The sequence below is a fragment of the Ambystoma mexicanum genome, chromosome 14 (genome assembly GCF_040938575.1).
Source record: "Ambystoma mexicanum isolate Mex_15411 chromosome 14, UKY_AmexF1_1, whole genome shotgun sequence".
NCBI classification, from domain to species: domain Eukaryota; kingdom Metazoa; phylum Chordata; class Amphibia; order Caudata; family Ambystomatidae; genus Ambystoma; species Ambystoma mexicanum.
The window spans coordinates 433,611,685-433,632,382 of record NC_090940.1 but is presented as its reverse complement, the minus strand read 5'-3'; the positions used below and the strand labels follow the sequence as shown (position 1 = coordinate 433,632,382).

The 20,698-nt window shown below is 46.5% G+C and overlaps 1 protein-coding gene across 1 annotated transcript in view; it reads left to right on the top strand.

Moving 5' to 3' along the window:
- The window catches only part of ISCA2 (iron-sulfur cluster assembly 2), a 125,485-nt gene that overhangs the window by 65,079 nt on the left and 39,708 nt on the right, over positions 1-20,698 (top strand). The window lies entirely within an intron of this gene.

The window sequence follows — 20,698 nt, the reverse complement described above, 5'->3', positions numbered from 1 at the left end:
GTCTCACCACGAGAGCGCAGGAACAATCGAAGCCCTGGTCAGGAGAGGTGGGCGCACAGGATGATGCGCAGGATTAAACCGGAAATCCTTAAAATAGAATTTTTGTTTATAACGCATCAGTATAGTGCCACACAGAACTGTTTTATATGAAGCCGCGTGCATGTCCACATGACTGTCACGTGAATGTCTTAGCTGTTCGCAGCGCACCCCAGGAGATTTCCACTGTTGTTATTGGGCTACATCATCTGGTTGGGGGAGATGAGGAAGGGAAGGGCTGGCACCAAGATGGATTTGTTATAAGTTGGTTCACAAGGGAGGGATGTGAGTGTAGAGGGGGGGGTTGTTATGTTTAAAAAGTTGGCACTAGGCAGGCATAAAAGTGGATTTGCTTTCAAGAATTGGAGGAGATGGCATGACTGTTTTATAATTCCAAAGGCAACCTATGGGTGAGAATGTGACTTTACTGACTTGGAATGTCCGTGTCCTCAATAACCCTATTAAGGCGGGGAAGGTCCTTTCATGTTTGGACCGCCATCGACCCAAAGTAGTGATGTTACAAGAAACACATGTACAGGGCCTATTAAACAGGGGATGTGCACCCAGGTGGGGTAATCGACGATATTACGCAGAGTATTTGTCACAAGCTAGTGGGAGTGCTCACTTTAATTTATCACTCACTGTGCTTTCAAGAAGAGAAAAGATGCATAGATCCTCAGGGGGATATGTGATAGTATGGGCAAAGCTCTCTGCTACAAGGGTAATGTTGGTTAATAAATATGGCCCCAATATTGATGACCCTTATTTTATGGGAATTTGTCTGAGACACTCATGAGGTAAACTGCCACCCCGATAATATGGGGAGGGCACTTTAATACTGTTCTGGACTGTGCACAGGACCGGTTGGAAACCACCCAGCCGCGTCATATCCTAGATGGAACTAGAAGACGTCTACAGGGACCGCAATCCTGGTGTAGCCAAGTATACTTATTACTCAACGGTTCATGACGTGCAGTCCAGGATTGATTATTGGTTGGTATCCAGTGAATGGGTGACACAGGTGCAAGATTGTACAATCCACCTGAGAACCTTTTCTGACCACTCACCCATGAGATATCAGTGTCGTGTGAGGGTCTCACTGCTCCTCGACCGTTATGGAGGATGTCTCTCTCAATGATGTTGGATGCTGATTTGCTGTTATTATTACAGGACAAAATAGAGGGTTCCTTCTTTGGAAGGAATGAGGGTTATGTGCTCCAGTATGCTACGGTGTGGGAAGCATTTAAGGTATGTCTACAGGGTGAAATGAGGTCTATAAGTACAGAGGTGCTAAGGGAGGTCTGGCGAGAACTGCAGGAGGTTGAAACATGTTTGAGACAGCTCGAGAATGATTATGGTACATCCAATGATAGGGAACTGTTGGGGCTGATCAAAGGCAGCCTGTTGATGTTTTGGGATCTGGCAGATAGTGGTCTGCTTTATAGCTAGACCCGCCCAGGCGCGCTGATATGGGGAAGTGGATAGGCCAGGATGCTTTTTGGCTTCAGTCGTTATGGGCGAGAAGGGGACACAGCATATTACTGGGATCAGGGGGCGAGCAGGGAATATGCTAACCATGAATGAGGGAATTAATGACTCATTCCGAAATTACTATGAGGCCTTGAATGTTAATGCAGATATGTGTACAGATGACGAGTTGGCTCGGTATGTTGGGGACATTACTCTCCTAGGTTTGTCTGAAAAGGCATGTGCTGCCCTTGATTAGCCGATCACAGCGGCAGGGGTTACTGATGCGTTTGCGTCCTTGGCGTCTGGGAAGGCCGTTGGATCCGACGGGCTCGGTATCGTAAAGAGTTTGTTGATGTTGGCACTGAGGGTGTGGAAGGAATCATTAGAATCTGGTAAGCTGCCACCGACGCTCTCTGAGGCTATAACCTTGGTGGTGTTCAAGTCGAATAGGCCAGCGCATGAAATGGTCTCTTATAGACCACTGTTGTTTAATACAGATGCAAAGATATTTGCAAAAATGTTGGCCACTCGACTGTTGCCATATATGTTGCTGCTGGTGCATCTAGATCAGTCTGGATTCATTCCAGACCAGTCCACCGCACTTAACCTGCAATGGCTTTTTTGTGTCCTATCACAGATTAATACAAAAGGCCAAGGCAGTCGTGGGTTCCTTGGACGCGGAGAAGGCTTTCGACTGTGTCGTGGAAATTCTTGTTTAGGGTCCTGCAGCATTTGCGGTTTGGTGATTACTTTATAGGATGTGTTCACTTGTTGTATGCTAACCCGGTTGCTAGGGTTCGCACCATTGGCATATTGTCACCGGCCTTTCGGCTAGGGTGTGGGACGAGACAGGGGTGCCCCCTGTCCACATCACTGTTTGCTTTAACGATAGAACCCCTTGCACGGCTGATGCAAGATAGGCACAGTCACATATGGGTGTGGATAGCGGATCCGACTCAAATTATGTCACTGTACGCCGGCAACACTTTATTGTATATCCGAGACCCGCAGCACAATATGGGGCAGATGAACGTCTTTAGGTTTACACACTATTCTGGTTATACTATAAATGAGGCAAAGTCAGAATTGTTTCCATTGACGTGCAACACGCTGGAGCCGGTTGACTTGTTGGAGTTCCGGTGGGTCCAACATAGATTTAAATACTTGGGTGTACTGGTGTCTCGCTCGTATCGCTCCCTATTTTCTGATAATCCAGAGGCTTACCTTGACGCCCTTGCCATTAAGCTACAATTGTGAGCGAGGTCGCCTATGTCATTGTACGGGAGGCTGTCTTTATGTAAAAAGGTGGTGGTCCCCAAACTATTATCACTTTAGCACTATTCCAGTATGGCCCAGGTGATCATTTATTTGTAATCTTCGATCCCTGGCTATTGATTACGTATGTGGTGCAGGGGTGGCCCAGATGAACTGGGAAGGGCTAGTGGAACCCTATGACCAGGGGAGCTTGGCAATGCCCGATTTTGAGTTGAATTATATTGTTGCACAGGCGCAATATGCTGGACATTGGTATTTTTCAGCCCAGGGCCCGATACATCGAGCTTTGGAATCTTATAGTGCAGCACCTACAGACCTGAGGTCTGTCGTCTTTAGTGACCGGCATGAGGATTCTTGTACTTTTGACCCAGTCTGTATGACTGTAAATGCGTGGTCAAGGCTGTTTAAGATGCTGGGCCTAACTTCCGCTTGTTGTGGAACTGTTCCCCTATGGAATTGCCCAGTACTCCCCCCCCCCCCCCCCCCACCCCTCAAAATATGACTCGAATTTTCAGAGGTCGCGGGATGCTGAAGAGCTAATGGTCCTGCGCGATTTGTTCCCGAAAGGGCGGTTTCTCACATTAGAGGAGTTTGCAACAAAGTTGTGAGACAGCCCCATTAAGACGCTGCAGTATTATAGGATGAGGGCGAAAGTTTGTTGTTGATGGCCTTCTTTCCAGCGGGAGCCAGACATACATGAATGCATAGAAACAGTGGTAACTAGTGGAGATGCCAGGAGGCTGGTATCCAGTTTGTATAGATTGAGTCAGGTAGGCCAGATTTCGGTTAATTAGGCACGGCAGACATGGGAAAAGGATCTGAATATTGAAATATGAGATGACCAATGGCTGAGATGGTGTCAATTGACGAGGGAAATGATGCTTAACGTGAGGTTTCGTCTGATATAATTTAAAATGCTGAATCGGCTACATTACACACCAGCACGCATTTCTAAATTTGCACTGAATGTCAGTGATTGATGTGTGAAGTTTGGAGGGGCAGATTCCTTTCACATGTATTGGAGCTGCCCGCTGATCACACAGTTCTGGCAGTAAGTGGCGGATGTCTTGTATGACATGGTACAGATCACTCTTGGGCTCTCTCTCCCTAAGTACCTCCTGGGCGACATTGGAAAGGTTTCTGTGCTGGTGCGCAGATTCTTTATTTTGAGACGTATAATTGCCAAAAAAGGTACATTGAAATTCTGGAAATCTAAAGTGGCTCTTAGAATGGCTTGAGGAAAGGGAAGAGGGATATGCTGCAATGGTTGCACCGAGATGCAGGCCACAAGACATCTGGGGACCTTTCCAGGACTACTTTTCACAGACAACAGAAGGGTGAGGGGCAAAGTTGAGGTGGTTTTCTAGCAGATTGCAGACATTTTATTTTAGTCCATTATGAACAGAGCTATACTTTTGAGTTTGAACAATTGATGGCAAGTTTCTGTTGTCTGATATGCAATAGAACATGTCTGCCTAATTCTTAAATAAAGTTTAAAAAAAAAAAAATATATATATATATATATATATATATATATATATATATATATATATAACTGGAAACCAATCCGGGTTACATCGGCACTCCGGCTATGATGAAAGCGAAAGGTTGGATGTCTCCAATAAATCCACACACAGGCTTGTGTAACGTGCAGTCAAAGTGTCCTTTATTATTTAAAATACATGGACAAAGGAGGCAGCAACGGTCTTGGATGCAAGAAAGGAACGACGCGTTTCACCCTACTCGGGCTTCGTCATATATATATATATGTCACACGGCCCGTGGTAGCGGGCGTGTAGTTATTATTAAATTGCTAAACTCATAGGAAGCGCACTTTTTCGGCGGTTTATAACTTTGCTCCCCCTGCAGTAATCCTAACTTTGCAAAAAAAGTATATGGCCGGCTCTGAATTTTTTCGCCAAGTTGGTTGAGGTATTGTGCGGGGAGGCAAAGTTATAAGGGGGTCCCCATTTTTTTTTCCCCCATAGACCGGAGAAAAACTTTGCGCACGGCTACAGGCCAACGGCTGGACGGATTTTCACCAAATTTGCGGCAGGAGCGGGGGCTTGGGTCAGAAACCATGCTTTTGTGTGTTTGGTGGAAATCCGACCAGTACTTTTGTTGCAAAGAACTCAAATGCACGTCCCAAAAAATGTGTGATATCTGGGTACGTTCCGTGGACCCATTTTCCTGTTCGCTCCGTGGACAGAAGTGTCATTGGCTCGGGGTATGGCGTGCTGTCGGAGATGTTTGGACACGGCCGGTGGTTGGCTGGAGGGATGCGTGCAGTGCGTCAACATTGTTTGGGAAAGCCGCCATGTTGTGCCGCCATGGTGTATCGGAGGACAGTGCAGCGGCGGAAGGGTCTGGAAAATGTACCGTATGCAATGTGTTGGTGGCAATAAGGGAAGGAACAGGTGGGGGAGTGAGAACTGGTTCATGTGACATATGTACGTAGGTGGAAGAAGATGGAGGAGTTCCTGCAGTATTCGCTGCGTATTGCGCGGGTACCAAGACAGGCGAGTACTTTGTGTGGTGATTGGAGGCCGCTGTCGTAACGGCCCCATAGCTTCTGCTGCAACCTCTTTTCGTGGCGAGTGGTGGCAGGTCAATTGCAGAAGGGGAGTGAATTGCACATGACATAGGTTGGGTGGGAGCACCGGTGGCTGTGCGCTGCAGATGGAATGCGGTAGTTGGGCACATGCTGGCATGCATAAGTTGCAGTGGGTCTGTGGAACGATTAGACTATTGGGTGCATGGCCGAAGGCCATATGCTGTAGGGCATGCACTCGAGAGCGTAGGGCATCAACATTCCCACCGCAGGAACGCATGTTTGACTCTCCATCTGGTAGAGGGTGGTGCTTGCATAGTGTGATGTGTGCAGATTGGTTGCAGTAAGGGCAGTGTTGCGAACAGAATGTGGATAGGTTGGCAGTGACACAATACTTTGTGAATGGAAGTGGGTACAACTGTTGCAATTTGTTGCTGCATAGCTCCATGGCGGTGCGCAGGTTGGGTAGGAGTGCTGGTGGAAATGGTGTGTATGTGGATTGTCGTAGTTGGTGACATGCATGGTTGCGTTACGTTACTGTTGGTGTGTTCGAGACCTATGCTGTGTGCAGATTTGTTGAAGTAGGCCCAATGTGAAAATGTTGTGGTTAGTGACGCAATATTTTGTGAATGGCTGTGTGTAGGGGTGGTGTAGGCTGTGGTATGTTTGTGCATTCTGCTAATTGCGACCTGTTTTCGTGAATGGGTGTTTTATGGTGTGGGGGAGTTGAGATGAAGTGCTGCTACCTACGTATGTTACGTTTGTGCATAATGTTAGCTGCCCACATGGGTGTTATGTGAACTGTTGCAATTTGTTGCTGCATAGCTCCATGGCGGTGCACTGTGGTTGGAGATGCTGCAGTGAAAAGTCACAGTGTGGGCACTGGGTGCAGTGTTTGCATAGTGTCAGTATGGTAGAGGGTATGGTTGAAGGGCAGCTTATATATGCTTGGATAGTGTGCTGTGTGCACAATGCTTGCAGTTAGGGGTGTCAGGGTATTAGTTTTATGACGGTACGATAACCTTCTTGCCAAATTACGGTACATCATGGTTATCGCGATATAGCAGGTGGAGTTAACTAATCTTAACAAATATTTTCTAAAAGGTCATAAATTGCCAGATTTATCATCACAAACAAAACCAGGCACCCAGGGCCAGAATTGGGCTTTTCAACATACTTTCCAATGAAATGCCCCCCCCTTGCTTCCACCAAACACGTGTGGAGAGGAGGAGGGGGGGGGGAAGCCCTGCTGCGACTGGCAAAGCAAACTGAATAGCTTTTCTTAAGTGGACATTTAGGCTTTTAGCTCCCCCACTGGCTACTGGTGAAGATGAACATGTTGCCATCTTGATAGCCTGCACGCCACAGAACAATGGAGGCTGATGGTAGTATATGCTTGTGCGAATACACACACACGTGCACACATACACACAGTCTCTCTTTACGTTACAGCCTTTAGTTTACTTGCGGGCCAAAACGTGTTCAGTAATCAGACATGGTACCCTTTAGTATGGCAGCAGGGAATACCCACAGAGCTAAGTGACTTTCGCAGTGTGACTTATTATATGTAAATTCAATGATAGAACCAGGGAAATCCCCCATTGTCATATGTTTAGCAAACATTATCCATTATAAATATATAAACCCCAAAGCCGCCATCCCAATGTAAACCCTTTTCCTTCTTGGCAATGTGTTTATTCTTCCTATTGCTAACATATTGATTTTGTGTCAAGCACGTGTGGTTTATTGAATGGCATTAAAAACTGCTCCAACTGAAACTACTTGGCAGACGCCACATCCAACAGTGCAAGACCAAGACTGCGCAGCACTTGCTTACTGAAGCCTTTCCAAATCAGATTGAAAAACGGTATACTGGTATAAACAATGTGACGGTTATTATTGTTCAATTAAGTGGTTCACGGTATCTTTAACGGTATACCGTTGCATCCCTACTTGCAGTATGGGCAATGTTGTAAACATTTTGTTGTTAAGTTGGCAGTGACAGAAAACTTTCTGAGTGGAAGTGGGTAAGAATTAATGAAAGGGCGTAGGGGTGCCGGAGACAGTGTAATGTTTATACATTATGGTAACTGTTGCATATTGCGGTGTGGAGGTTGGTTAGGAGTGCTGGTGCCAGTGGTGCGTATGTGCAAAGTGGTAGTTGGTGACATGCATGGTTGCATTACAGTGTGGGGAATGTGTGCAAGCAGCACACCCACTGCAGCAATGCAGGTTTGACAGCTCATCAGGCACAGGGTGGTGATCTTTGGAGAATGGGTGTGGAGCACATTGTCGATGTGCAATAGTACCACAGGTGAGTTGCAAATTGTGTATTGTGCGTTCCATGGTTGTGGTGATAGTTGCAACATGTTACAGTATTTGGTGTGCGGCAGGTGATGGTGCAGTGAGAAGTTGTGTAGTGTGGCCACAGGGTGCAGTGTGCTTAATCTGAGTATGGAAGAGTATATGGTTGAAGTGCAGTTTATATGTGGTTGGTTACTCTGCTGTGTGCAGAATTATGGAAGTAGGCCCAATGTTGAGAAGCTGTTGTGCATAGGTTGCCAGTGGCACAATGCTTTGTGAATGGCAGTGCGTAGGGGTGGTGCAGGCTGTGGTATGTTTATGGATTCTGCTAAGTGTGACACGTTTTCGTGAATGGGTGTTTTATGGTGTGGGGGAGTTAGGTAGAAGTGCTGCTACTTATGTCCTGTTTGTGCATAATGTTAGGTGCCCACATGGTCGCTTGCTTCAATGTTTAGTGTTGTGGTGGGTGTGGAAAGGGCTGCACTGTTGTGTGCATGGCCAAAGCTGTGCTGGTTGCGTTTTAGGATCTTTGTGGATGCTGCAATCATACATTCTTTAGCAGTTCCTGGTGGAGGGGCTTTGCAATCAAACAGAAAGTTCACAGAGTGTTTAACAGTAAATATGGAGTGGTGTACAGAAATGACAGTGTGCAATGCAGAGGTTTTGTATGTGATTGCTGCATGCATGTTTGCAAAATTGACAGCATGACAGCACCCAATGGGGGAGTGCTGCAACAATGACCATGCAAAGGGAAGAAGTATTGTGTGTGCTTTACTGGCCCATGGCCCTCACTGTAGATGGGAAAGCGCACATGCCACATCCTGCCATTATGATCAGGGTTGAAATGGAATTGTGGAAAATGGGCAATTAGGTCTTTAGGGTGTGGTTCACAGGAAGGGGCGGTACCATTTCGTCCCAATACTGTGTCGTGAGGGTGGTCGAGATGGAGAGACACACAGTGCTTATCGTCAGTGATACCTTTAGGCGCCATCTGCACAAGTGTTGTGTGCAAAGAGGCGTTGCTGGTAATTTCGGGTTGGAAGGAGTGGATGCTTTCTGCACCTGTCAGGGTGACTGCTGTTTTGGCAGGATGGTTTGCAGATATTTGGCGTCTGTCACGAACGTTGACTTTGTCGTGGTGCACTATGAAGGTCTACATTTCGGTTAGATGACATGTGGACGATTAGTCCGTCACCTGAAGAGGTTGCTGACGGCAGTGATGCAGATTTTTCCTACTGCCTAGATCGTTTTCTCATGCATAACACTGAGTATGGGTCCATGACGTTATAATTTGTCCCCAGCCAGAGGTCGGAAGGTGTGCTATAAAAAGAATTATGCGTGAATTTATGTAGACTGCTGGCATGTTATCCACCTACTATGAGATCATGACGTCACAAAATATGCAGTGGTTCCGTACAAATGGCATTTATTTGAGCGCCATTGGCAATGCCGTTTTCTTTTACACTGTGCAAGAAGCATTGACCAGAATGTGGTAGAAATGTGAGGAGAGGCTAACGGAAACGCATATTGTAACGCTCATCTGTTATCCACAGGGACGTGACTCAGCCTGTTCTGACCTCTTACGACCTCGAACCCTTCCCTGGAGTCTACTCGACTGGAGACTGGGCCTGAAACACAGGATTGGTAGAGTTTAACTCCCTATTGTCTCTGTGTGCTTGAACCCTTTCTTCCCCGGGGTCCAAACATTCCCTTTGATCCACAGCTCACCTTGTTTTCTTGGAAAGTGTGCTCTCCGCCCTGCTTTCTGCGCATGGGTGTGTTGATTGATGCAAGTTTGTTGCTGCCTAGTTACTTCACTGGCAAGAGTCCGACAGGTAAGTATGAGTCTCTTGAACAGTTCTCTAACTTCGTTCCTTTCCTGCCTCAGATGATGTCCGGCGTCCGGGGATGGCGATGTGCTGCTGAGATGAGTAGCGCTGAAGGTGAGTAAGTGAGAGCGCAATGCGTGATTCGACCCTTTCGTATTTGTATTGAACTGAGTTCTTTTTCTGTGTCTTTTAGGTGCCGCGACGTTTTCAGCGTGGATGCCGGTAATGAAGACGAAATGCGGTAAGTAAGCGCGGTAATCGGTGCCTCTAGATGTTTCCACGCTAACCTGGAGTGTCTTTTCCCTCTTGCAGATGGATGAGAAGTTCCGGAGACAGAGTTCCCCCAGAGCGTCTGGGATTCAGGTAAGCGTTTGAAGCTCGAACAGTCTTTAAAAACAAGCGAAGATTTGCTGAATGTTTACTAATGCCTTTTTTCTGTTCTTTTCCCTTTTCCTTAGGAACCGGCGTGCCAGGATGGGAATGACACCGCCGAATATGCCAGCAGAACAGATGGAGCGATGAATGATGGGCAGAAGCGCCGCAAGGTAAGGCTGTTCCTAACGGTGTTCTTGTTCTTGCAGGAGCTGAGCGCAGAAGAAAGATGCAGGCCTACTGGAGACCGATCCGAACGATCCGAACACGGTGAGTTTCACGCTGCAGGTGCAGAAAACACAAAGCATGTTTCTCAGCCTGGGCGTGGCTTAAATAGTCTCTGGGTATCCCAGGTGTCACTGGGCTGAACCACACCCAAAAGACTAGACTGCACATGCAGTTCTGGGAACCGAAATATGTGGGGGCATCCATCTTGTCCCCATCAATGCACTACAAGTCTAATCCCCAATGTTATCCTATGGGAGTGAGTGAGTCTGGTGCCACAAGCGCCAAGTCTGACTCCAAGTGGGTCTTTGGAGGGATGGAGAGGCCCTTTTGGGCCATGTAGGTGATTGTGGCCTGGCTCCAGCTTGACATCTTGGAGGGCTGTGGACATGAGGGGCATGAATCATGATGGCACTCCCCCCCCCCCCCCCCCCCTCCCTCCCTTTTTTCTCCCCCTCCCCCCCCCAGGCCCCTCTCAAGGCGGCTCGTCTGTCTGGTCCTGGTTTGTTTGGATGGTTTTGATGAAATCATCTAAGCAAGCGAGGTGCATGGATGTACTCAAAGCTCCCATGTCCTGTCTTGTGGACCATACCCCTTCCAGCCTACTAAGTAGTATAATTTGGATCTGACATACTTTGAATCCAGGATGTCCTTGACTTCGAATTCTGGCTCCCCGGCGACTACTATTGGCTGCTCTGGCATTGCTGCCCGGGTCCCAGGTTGAACAGGTTTAAGGAGAGACACGTGGAACACAGGATGAACCTGCATGTTTGACGGCAGAGCTAGTCTGACCGCCACAGGATTTATCACGGAGGTGACGGTGAATGAACCCAGGTATCTTGGACGGAAAGTTCGGGTTCCTTTAATGGACACGTGTTTAGACGCTAGCCAGACTTTGTCTCCCACTTGGTAGTTGGGGGGGCCTTTGCTCAGTGTTGATCAGCAAACTTCTTTTGGCGTTTCTTAGCTTGAAGTAGGTGTTCAGCTGCCCTTTTAAAGATTTGAGAAATGGTCGTGTGCAAGGTTTTGACTGCTGGCATTTCCAGGGTTGTAGGAACGTCCAACTCAGAAGTACGTGGGTGCCTGCCATACATGGTATAAAAGGGTGTCTGCCCAGTGCTAGAGTGTAGGGAATTATTATAAGCATATTCAGCTATCCATAATAGGTCGAACCATCTTCCTTCAGCTTGGTGTAACATGCAACGCAGATACTGCTCGAGCGTCTGATTTGTCCTCTCAGTTTGACCATCTGTTTGGGGATGGTGACTGGTGGATAGCCGGATGTCGATCTGGGCCATAGAGCAGCATTTTCTCCAGATGTTAGATACAAATTGAGACCAAAACTGAAGGAAACCCATGGAGCCGTACTATGCCTTCAAGAAATACCTTTGCCAATACCTTTGCCAGAGTGGAATCATTTGGAAGCCCCTTAAGAGGAATGAAATGTGCCATTTTTGAAAATAGGTCCACGACCACAAGAATAGTGTTAAACCCTTGACTAGGTGGTAAGTCAGTAATAAAATCGAGGGACAACGTGTGCCAGGGTGCTGGTGGGATTTCCAATAGTTGTAATAGCCCAGCCGGTTTCTGGTTGGATGACTTGTTTTGAGCACACACTTCACAAGATAGGATGAATTGGATAATGTCTTTACGCCACGTGGGCCACCAATAATTTCGTTTTACCTTGGCTAGGGTTTTAGCGATTCTGGGGTGGCCCTCGATCAAGGAATCTTGATAAGCGGACATGACTTGTTCTCATAGTTCTTGGTTTGGTAAGAATAAACGATTCCTGAAGTAGGGCAACTGATCTTTTATCATGTAAATTTCTCCTTGTGCACTCCACGCTTGTAATTGCTCCGGACTCATCAGGTTTTGGATTTCTTCATGTAATTCTTTGAGTTATGGTTGCTGTGATTCCTAGGAGCTTGTCGCTCGGGATGATTGCTATTGGGTCAGGGGTCTGATACCCTTGCTCTTCCACCCCCATACAGGAAAGGGCATCGGCCTTCCCATTTTTCACCCCTGGTCGAAATGTAATCATGTAGTCATATTCATCAAAAAAAAGAGCCCAACGTAGTTGTCGTGAGGATTGGGCCTTTGCCGTTTTTAGGTACTGGAGGTTCCGGTGGTCAGTTCTTACGGTGATTGTGTCTGGCGCCCAAGAGGTAGTGCCGCCTTGCCTTAAAGGCTGACTTAATAGCCAGGAGTTCTTTGTCTGCGATAGCGTAATTGAGTTCAGGGGGTGTGAATTTACGCGACCAGAAGGCAGCAGGGTGTAACTGGCCCGTTTTGGGGTCCTTTTGTGAGCGGACAACTCCCATAGCAAGCTTGAGGTGTCCGTTTCCACCAGGTATGAGAGATCAGGGCAAGGGTGGCGTAAGATTGGGGCAGATGTGAATCTTGCTTTGAGTTCCCGGAAAGCTTCCTCCGCTTCTGTTGTCCACTGGAACTTTTTGTTGCTTTTCCTTAGCAATGACTTGATGGGATGCACGATTTGCGAAAATCCTGGGATGAACCGGCGGTAGAAGTTTGCAAAACCCAGCATACTTTGAACCCCCTTGAATGAATTTGGGGATGGCCAGTTCAAGATAGCATCTACCCTGTATACATCCATTCGGATTCCATTCGGGCTGAGAATAAAGCTCAGGAATTCCACCTCGGAGACATGGAATGAGCACTTTTCGAGCTTGGCGTAGAGCTGGTGTTGACGGAGTTTCTCCATTACGGATCGGACGTGTTTAACGTGGTCCGGCTTTGATGCGGAATATACTAGAATATTGTCGATGTACACTAGAGCACAGACATCAATCAATTCCCGTAGGTCATTGTTCATGAAGTATTGAAATGCTGCAGGCGCGTTGCAAAGGCCAAAGGGCATTACTTGATATTCGTACAAGCCGTATTTGGTGCGAAAAGCAGTTTTCCATTCGTCCCCCTGTTTTACGCGAACAAGGCGATATTACCCCCTCAGGTCTAGTTTTGTGTAGATGTGGGCATCTTTGACTTGATCAAGCAATTCAGGGATCAGTGGCAGGGGGTAGCGTTTTTTTTTTACGGTAATCTGGTTCAGTGCGCGATAGTCGATGCACGTTCTCCAGTCCCCCTCCTTTTTCGGTATGAAGAATAGAGGACTGGCTGCTGGAGACTTCGAGGGACGGATGAACCCGTTGGCCAGGTATTGGTCAAGATAGGCCTTCAGGTGCTGGTTTTCTGGTTCCGTGAGTGCGTAAATTCGCCCACAAGGGATTTGTGCGCCGGGTATCAGGTCGATTTGGCAATCGTATGGTCTATGCGGTGGCAGGTTATTAGCCTGTTCTTTCTGAAAGACTTCTTGAAAGTCCTGGTATTCACTTGGTAGGGTGCCGATTGCCACAGTCGCAAGCATGGAGGTTCTGGTGTCTATTGGTTGTTTCTCTTGGCGATAACAAGTGTGTGCGCAAGTCTCGGGAAAGGCCAATTCTTTTGCTCGCCAATCGATTCGAGGATTGTGAGCTACCAACCATGGCATTCCCAAAATCAACCGGAACTGTGGTGCCTTAATGAGGTCGAAAACAATAGATCCTTGGTGTCCATCCTGCCACAGAAGGGTTAAAGCTGCAGTGCACTGGGATACTGGACCAGAAGCTATTTCCGTTTCGTCGACAGTGGTAACAGTGTCGGTGGTTGATTTAGGGCGTAACAGAAGCCCCGTCTTTGCCGCAAGATCCTGGTCGTTGTAATTCCCAACGGCTCCACTGTCAATGTACGCTCTTACTGCGTGCATCCGAGATGGTTGTTGGTGATTGATCAAGACCACAGGTAGTGCAAAATGGGGGTCTGTAGTTCACTTTCTTCGCTCGACAAGTGGACCCCTACACTTGCCGGGCTGGGGAGTTTTCTGATTTCTTGATGGTATCTTCCTTGTCCGTGTCCCCTACCGTCCTCCTGGGTGGCTTCACAGGGCACTCTTTAAGGAAATTACCTGACCTTCCACAGTACAGACATAACTGCTGCTGCCTCCTTTTATCCCTTTCTGCTTTAATCAAGGGCGATCTGACCCCCCCCGATTTGCATTGTTTCTCCCGAACCTTCCGTTGTGCAGGCAATATTGTCCTTTGAACATAAATACATAGGGCGAGGGTCCGGTCTGGTTCGATCTGCTCTTCGGTCCTGCAACCTATGATCCAGTTGAACAACAAGGTCAATGAATTCTGAGCAGTCTTTCGGGGGTTTCACTACTTGTGCGAGAACATCCTTGAGCTCCCCCGCAACCCCCGATGAAATAACGTGGTTCTCTTCTCCACTGGCCATTCTGCTTCAACTACGAGTCTATTGAACGTGGCTATGTATGTTAATAGCAAAACAGAGGGGGGTCTGGGAAACTCTACCAGCACGAAAACAGCCGAATGACTTGTTTTTGGGTGGATGGCCCCTGGGAGAGTCTCAACCAAGTCTTTAGCTCACTGTTCTTTTGACAGAGAAGACATGTCCCCGCATATGTCTTTGTCCTACCCAGGGGCAGTCCAGCACCAAAATGCTAGGCAGTTCTCCTCTGAACAAGAGTACCACAGCAACCCCATACCTGTTTTAGCCTAGTTGGGCATCATCAGTGAAGTGAAGCTGTACCCAGTCTGATGCCTTAAACGCAGCACTTGTCACTTGCTGGCCGCACTACCACTGTTCATTGCCTCTATTTTCTATTTATTTATTATTATTTATCTGCTCTCCTATGCTCCACACCTTCCACTCTTCCCCCTTCCATGCACTTTTTCCCTTTCCCATGCACTTGCACGTTCTCAATGTCACTGGGCCTAGTAAGATCGTTGTTGTTCCCCTCCCTTGCCTAGTCACGCTCTGAAACACTTGTGTACGAGCGCGATACAAATAAAATATCATATCAATGACATTTGTGTTGTCATCTTTGATGTTATGGGTGTTAGTCTTAGCAGTGCACAGTGGTGGCGCGAGCTATGGTTGCTTAACTTACCATAACTGGCGAATTTCTGAGGGTTTTTAGATCTTACCTGTAACCATAACGTCCCTGTAACAATGTTTTTCCATGGAATTTTATAAGTTTTTATTAGTGCAACTTAACCATAACGTCCCTTTAACAATGTTTTATTTGTCAGTGAATATATATATATATATATATATATATATACTAACAAAACCATTGATAAAAAGGGACGTTATGGTTAAGTTGCACTAGTAAAAACCTATAAAATTTAATGGAAAAACATTGTTACAGGGACGTTATGGTTACAGGTAAAAACCGAAACCCCCCCGAAATTCGCCAGTTATGGTAAACTAAGCAACCATAACTCGCGCCACCAGTGTGCACTGCAAGGACTAACACCCATAACATCAAAGATGCCATCACAAATCTCATTCATGACATCACTGATGACATCACATGTGCATTATGTTTTCATGGAAAGCCTCCACAAGGGATTGTTATTGTAATGGTGGCAGAAAACTGTCAAAGATCATTGGAAGAACTATCATGAGAAGTAGTTCATTCAGCAATGCATTGCTATACACACCATTATTGTATTACATACTTCCCTGCAGTACATGAACCAACTCTTGTGGAGACGTAGCCATTGTCTGCATCATGCCCCATAGAAGTGTAATCTTGAAAATATTCCCATGTTACATAGTGACACCATGAATGCTTTCGTTTTAGTTTTTCTGGTACTGTGAAACATGTAAGAAGTAGGTACCATTGCCTTAATAACTACGTAATTGCAGTACTGCACAGAAAACAAAGACACCACAATGCTTACAAATATGAGCATAAACAGGGAAATTACAGTAGGCAAACAAGGAGCAGTATTACCAGAAAGTGTTCACAAGAAAACTGATTACCTTCATGCACAGAAATGATTGCTGTGTTTTACGCTTTCTTCTTCCCCTATACATATATGTATCATATGATGTGAGTGAAGCCTGAGCAAAGTAGTGGAAGAACATATGAGAAGGGTGCCGTACACAAAGATAGAACCTTTTGAATTGTTACTTCCTGACTGGTAGTGAAGAAAAGCACCTGGCCTACTTATGTCAGTGAACACAAATGGGGCAGCCACACTTGTGAGATCATAAGTGATGTCATCAATGAGATTTGTGATGGCATCTTTGATGTCATGGGTGTTACTCCTTGCAGTGCACACTGGTGGCGCGAGTTATGGTTGCTTAGCTTACCATAACTGGCAAATTTATTTTTCTTTTCCCGGTTTTACCTGTAACTATAACATCCCTGTAACAACGTTTTTCCATTGAATTTCATAGGTTTTTGCTACTGCAACTTCACCATAACGTCCTTTTAACAATGTTTTTGTTGGTGAATTTCATAGTTTTTTAGCAGGGCACAGTAACCAGAACGTTGCTTTAGCATAGTATTTTCTGTAAAGAAGATAGCTGTTTGGTATTGCAACGGAACCATAATGTCCCGTTAACAACCGTTTGTTACTGATTCCTTGACTGCCCTCATGATAAACATGTGGAAAGGCCAAATTCTGTGGTGTATGTATCCATTTGCGCTACCCCTTCCTTTTCCGAATAGTGTTGGTGTATTTTAGCAATTACAGATGTACATGGTAAATGTTGGTGAGTGTTTCAGTAGTTTCTCTTTTTGTGTTAACATTGCATGGTGATTCTGTGCCGCACAGTACTGGCCGAGATGACTACAGATGAGCAATATGGACGTTTCCTAGGGAGACTGCACCTGGTCGGCGTATGCGCAAGCACACTGCAAGTATCCATAGGACTCCATTAGTGTTCGCATCTTCTAAAGCACATTTAAGTAGTTGTGGAAGCACACGTGTATCCGTTCCACACCTATACACCTATAGGTCATCTACTGTGTGCTAGCTGTGTGCTAGTAACACCGCCCCAGTCGCCTGCCCTACAGTTTCATTTCAAGTACTCCTGCCGATTATGTGGGTGGCTCTGCAAACCTACCAATGCGTGACTAAAGCACGCCTGACTGTATGACGCCCACTGGTAAACAAGGAACAGCAACCTGCAGTGTAACGTGGGTGTGGTAAATGTCGCATTAATTTGATTGATGTGCTGCTTGCCTTTCCATGACCCGACACATCGTGTCTGCACTGAGCAGTGTGACGGACAGTGTCAAGAGGTCGCCTGTGAGTCGTACAGTTGAAGAAAATGTTACTGCAGGTGGGACAGTTTGTAGCCAGTCTGCAAAATGGCAAAGTTGGCGTAGCTTGCTCACACACATACTAGTGCATGTAAAAGCAAGTAAGCAAACATTGCAATATGCAGAGCGCAAACAATGTTAGTGGTGCTTAGAAAAGTACTGTACCTGTATGGGTCACACAGAATAAATGCCTTGCTCCTCCACATAATAAAGCTGCGTTTCACATTATTGTAAACCTTCTTGTAGTCCAGAATGTATGCATCTCTGTGAATGCTACTCCTAAGAGTAATGGCGTAGCATGAAGTGTTTGTACGGCATTTAAGGCCAAATGAAATGAAAGCACAAGGGACCAGTGGGCAATCTACCGCTCTTTCAACAGTTACGTAGGGTAATTTCATGTGCAGCATTTGCCATATCTGCTGTCGGCAACAAAAGGAGCACTCCTGTAGGGCAGCGGAGCTCCAAAACATCGATGCAGCCCATGTGCCACGCTATAGACCCTTACTCGACAAAGGGCGTTGTATTGTGCATGTACTGCAACGTGCTACACTACAGAGGGAAGATACTTGGAAGTGTGTGGGAAGGGTGCGGCCGGGAGCATAACAATGACTGGCGCCTATGTAGGTGAGCGCCACCCAATAATTCCTTCTCTCGGCACGTCCCCTATGGTATCCATGCAGGTGCTGGGCCTTCTGTGGCATGTGTCAGAAGACCATAATAAATGGAAATGAACTTGGAAAGGAAAAAAAAGGAAATAAAAAAGGCACCTTTCAGAGATGAACAATGGAATTGCCAATGAACGGATGCAGGATGGGAGGCGTGGCACTGTACAAAACACTGTAGTTCAATCAGTTTGAAAGGGAGTCGCTGTAGAAAGTGGTTTCTTTACGTGTTACACAGCGGTTTAAATAGTGTAAGTGCGCAACACTTACTACAAACATTTTTCCACTACTTTCAAGAAGGTCACCAAGGCAATTTGGATGGGGTGTGCAGAAATCGGGATGGCAGGCATACTAAGATGAAAATTATAGCTAGAGAAAACTGTGCTGTGAAATTTAATTTTCCCATGTGTGAAGTACACCATTGGCACATGTCGTACAAAGGCACAAATACAATTCTTCGCAATGTACCGCACTTTCATTTGCATACCAAATAAAAAAATGATGCCGCCACATCGGTGTCTTCATAATGCAATAGAAAGTTATGCAAAAGATCGAAAACAAACACATCACCTGTACAAGTGCCGCCTTCATCGTAAACACCACTGAACCGCGTGTAACATGCTGTGCAATTTTCCCGCCACAATGACCACAATGAACAATAAAGTCGGCATGATTGAGTGCCACCAAAGTGTCACACTGACGAACCAAAATCAATCACTTCATTGTAGGTGCTCCATAGCACTAACAACCACATGAAAGAGTCCAAAATGAGCAGCCACTGAACAGTGTTTTACATTCACTTGACCAATATATTTTGAACTCCCATAGAACCCGCACACTGTGGCTCCTGAAACACACAGCCATAACCGCACCCTCTGCATTTCTGTCCACAAATAAACCGTGTACCACAGTCTGTGCGTATACACCACACCCAAAAACCTTATTGACCAATCCCGTCGCCTCTACAGGCCCATTTCTATGGCAGTCATCTGCAAAATGTGGGAATAACTTTCAACCAGGGTAGGGGACGTCGTTGTGGCAGCTCTTAAAAGAGCTTTATTTTGTTTACATTTTTTTAAAGGTGCTTCCATAGAAACATCTTTTTGTGTGGTTTTTATAAGTATTTCTGTGTTTGTACGGCAGCTCACAATTTTACAAAAGGGTCTTCACTGCAGCCTGTGAAAGAAAATGTCATTGCCACTGGTCGACAAAGGCATGCCATTTCCTTTGAAAAGGTGTATATAGCAAGAACAAATGTCATTTTCATAGGAGAACATACCAGCAGCACTCAAGAAGTCACACATGCTTCTGTTGACGAGACCCCTTCCGACCTCTGGCTGGCGACAGGAATCATTGGAATACTTCCACACTATTCTCAGCGGTATACATGAGAAAAGTACCTTGGCAGTGGGAACAATGCACTGCACTGCTTTCATCATCTTTTCAGTTGATGGTACAAACAGGAACAAGGCATGGATCCCAAAAAGAAGGCTCCAAAATGCATGACCACGACATGTACAGGTCCAGAACTGGCCATGAGTTGACATTCTACAAGCACTCCGCCGAAACAGCACTCTTCTACACTGCGCCACAAAGCTTCCAGTCCCTCCAAACCGAAATTACCAAAAAAGTGTTCTTGGATGGCATACACGACCAGATCTTCCACAAAGGCATCACCCATGAGGAAAACTGTGCGTCCTGCCATGTTTGCCAGCCGCACTACACAAAGTAATGGAACAAATAAATGCCGCCTTTCCTGTAAAGTACACCCTGAGCACCTGATTGGCCAAAGGCCATATTCCCATTTCCATTGGCCACCATGGTGAGAAGCGCAGAATGTGGCACGTGCATTTCCCCAATTACGGAGCGGGCCGCGCCCTGGTGATGCTGGAGGACTCCCCTATTGGTGCTCTTTCCTGTGACGTACACCCTGAGCACCTGATTGGCCAAAGGCCATAGTCCCATTTCCATTGGCCAGCATGGTGAGAAGCGCAAAATGTGGCACGTGCCTTTTTCCAAGTACCGCAAGGGCCGTGCCCCAGTAAAGCAGGAGTCCTCCTCCTTCCTATTGGCGCGCTTTCCTGTGACGCACACCCTCAGCACCACCTGATAGGACAATCGCTACAGTCTCATTTCCATAGGCCATGGTGAGAAGCGCTGAATGTGGCACATGCGGATCCCCAAGTACGTCAAGTGCCGGGCCCGAGTGAAGCAGGAATCCCTCTTCCTATTGCCGCACACCCTAAGCATCTGATTGGACAATCCCCACAGTTCCATTTCCGTGGCCGCCATCCGCAAAATCCCCGGATGTGGCTTTCGTGCTGCGTGTGGGTGTGGGGGAATGACTTGCAACCAGTGTAGGGGGAGTTTGTGGTAAGGGGTGGCTCTTACAAGATCCTTTTTGTTTTATTTTTTAGATGCTTCTACAGAAACACCTTTTTTTCGGTTGTTATTATCTTTTGTGTTTCCTTGTGCTCACATTAGCACAGTAAACTCTACACTGTAGATGGGCAAACAAAGCTACATTGCCAATGGGTGACAAAGTGCACTTTTCTTGGAAAAACTCTGCATTTCCACAACTAATGAGGTCATTGTTGCAGAAGAACATTCCACAAGCGGACAAAAAAGTAAACATGCTTCTGTTGATGAGACACCTTCCTGCGTCTGGCTCGGAGCAACATCCATGAGCAGTGTCCCATACTCTCTGTGGTATTATGGATGAGAAAAGCACTTTGGCAGTGAGAAAAAGCGTCCTCACAGCATCCAGCAATCTCCTCAGTTTACGGAACAAATCTAAGCAAGCCAGGTAACCCATATGCATGCCGCCGTAGTGGAT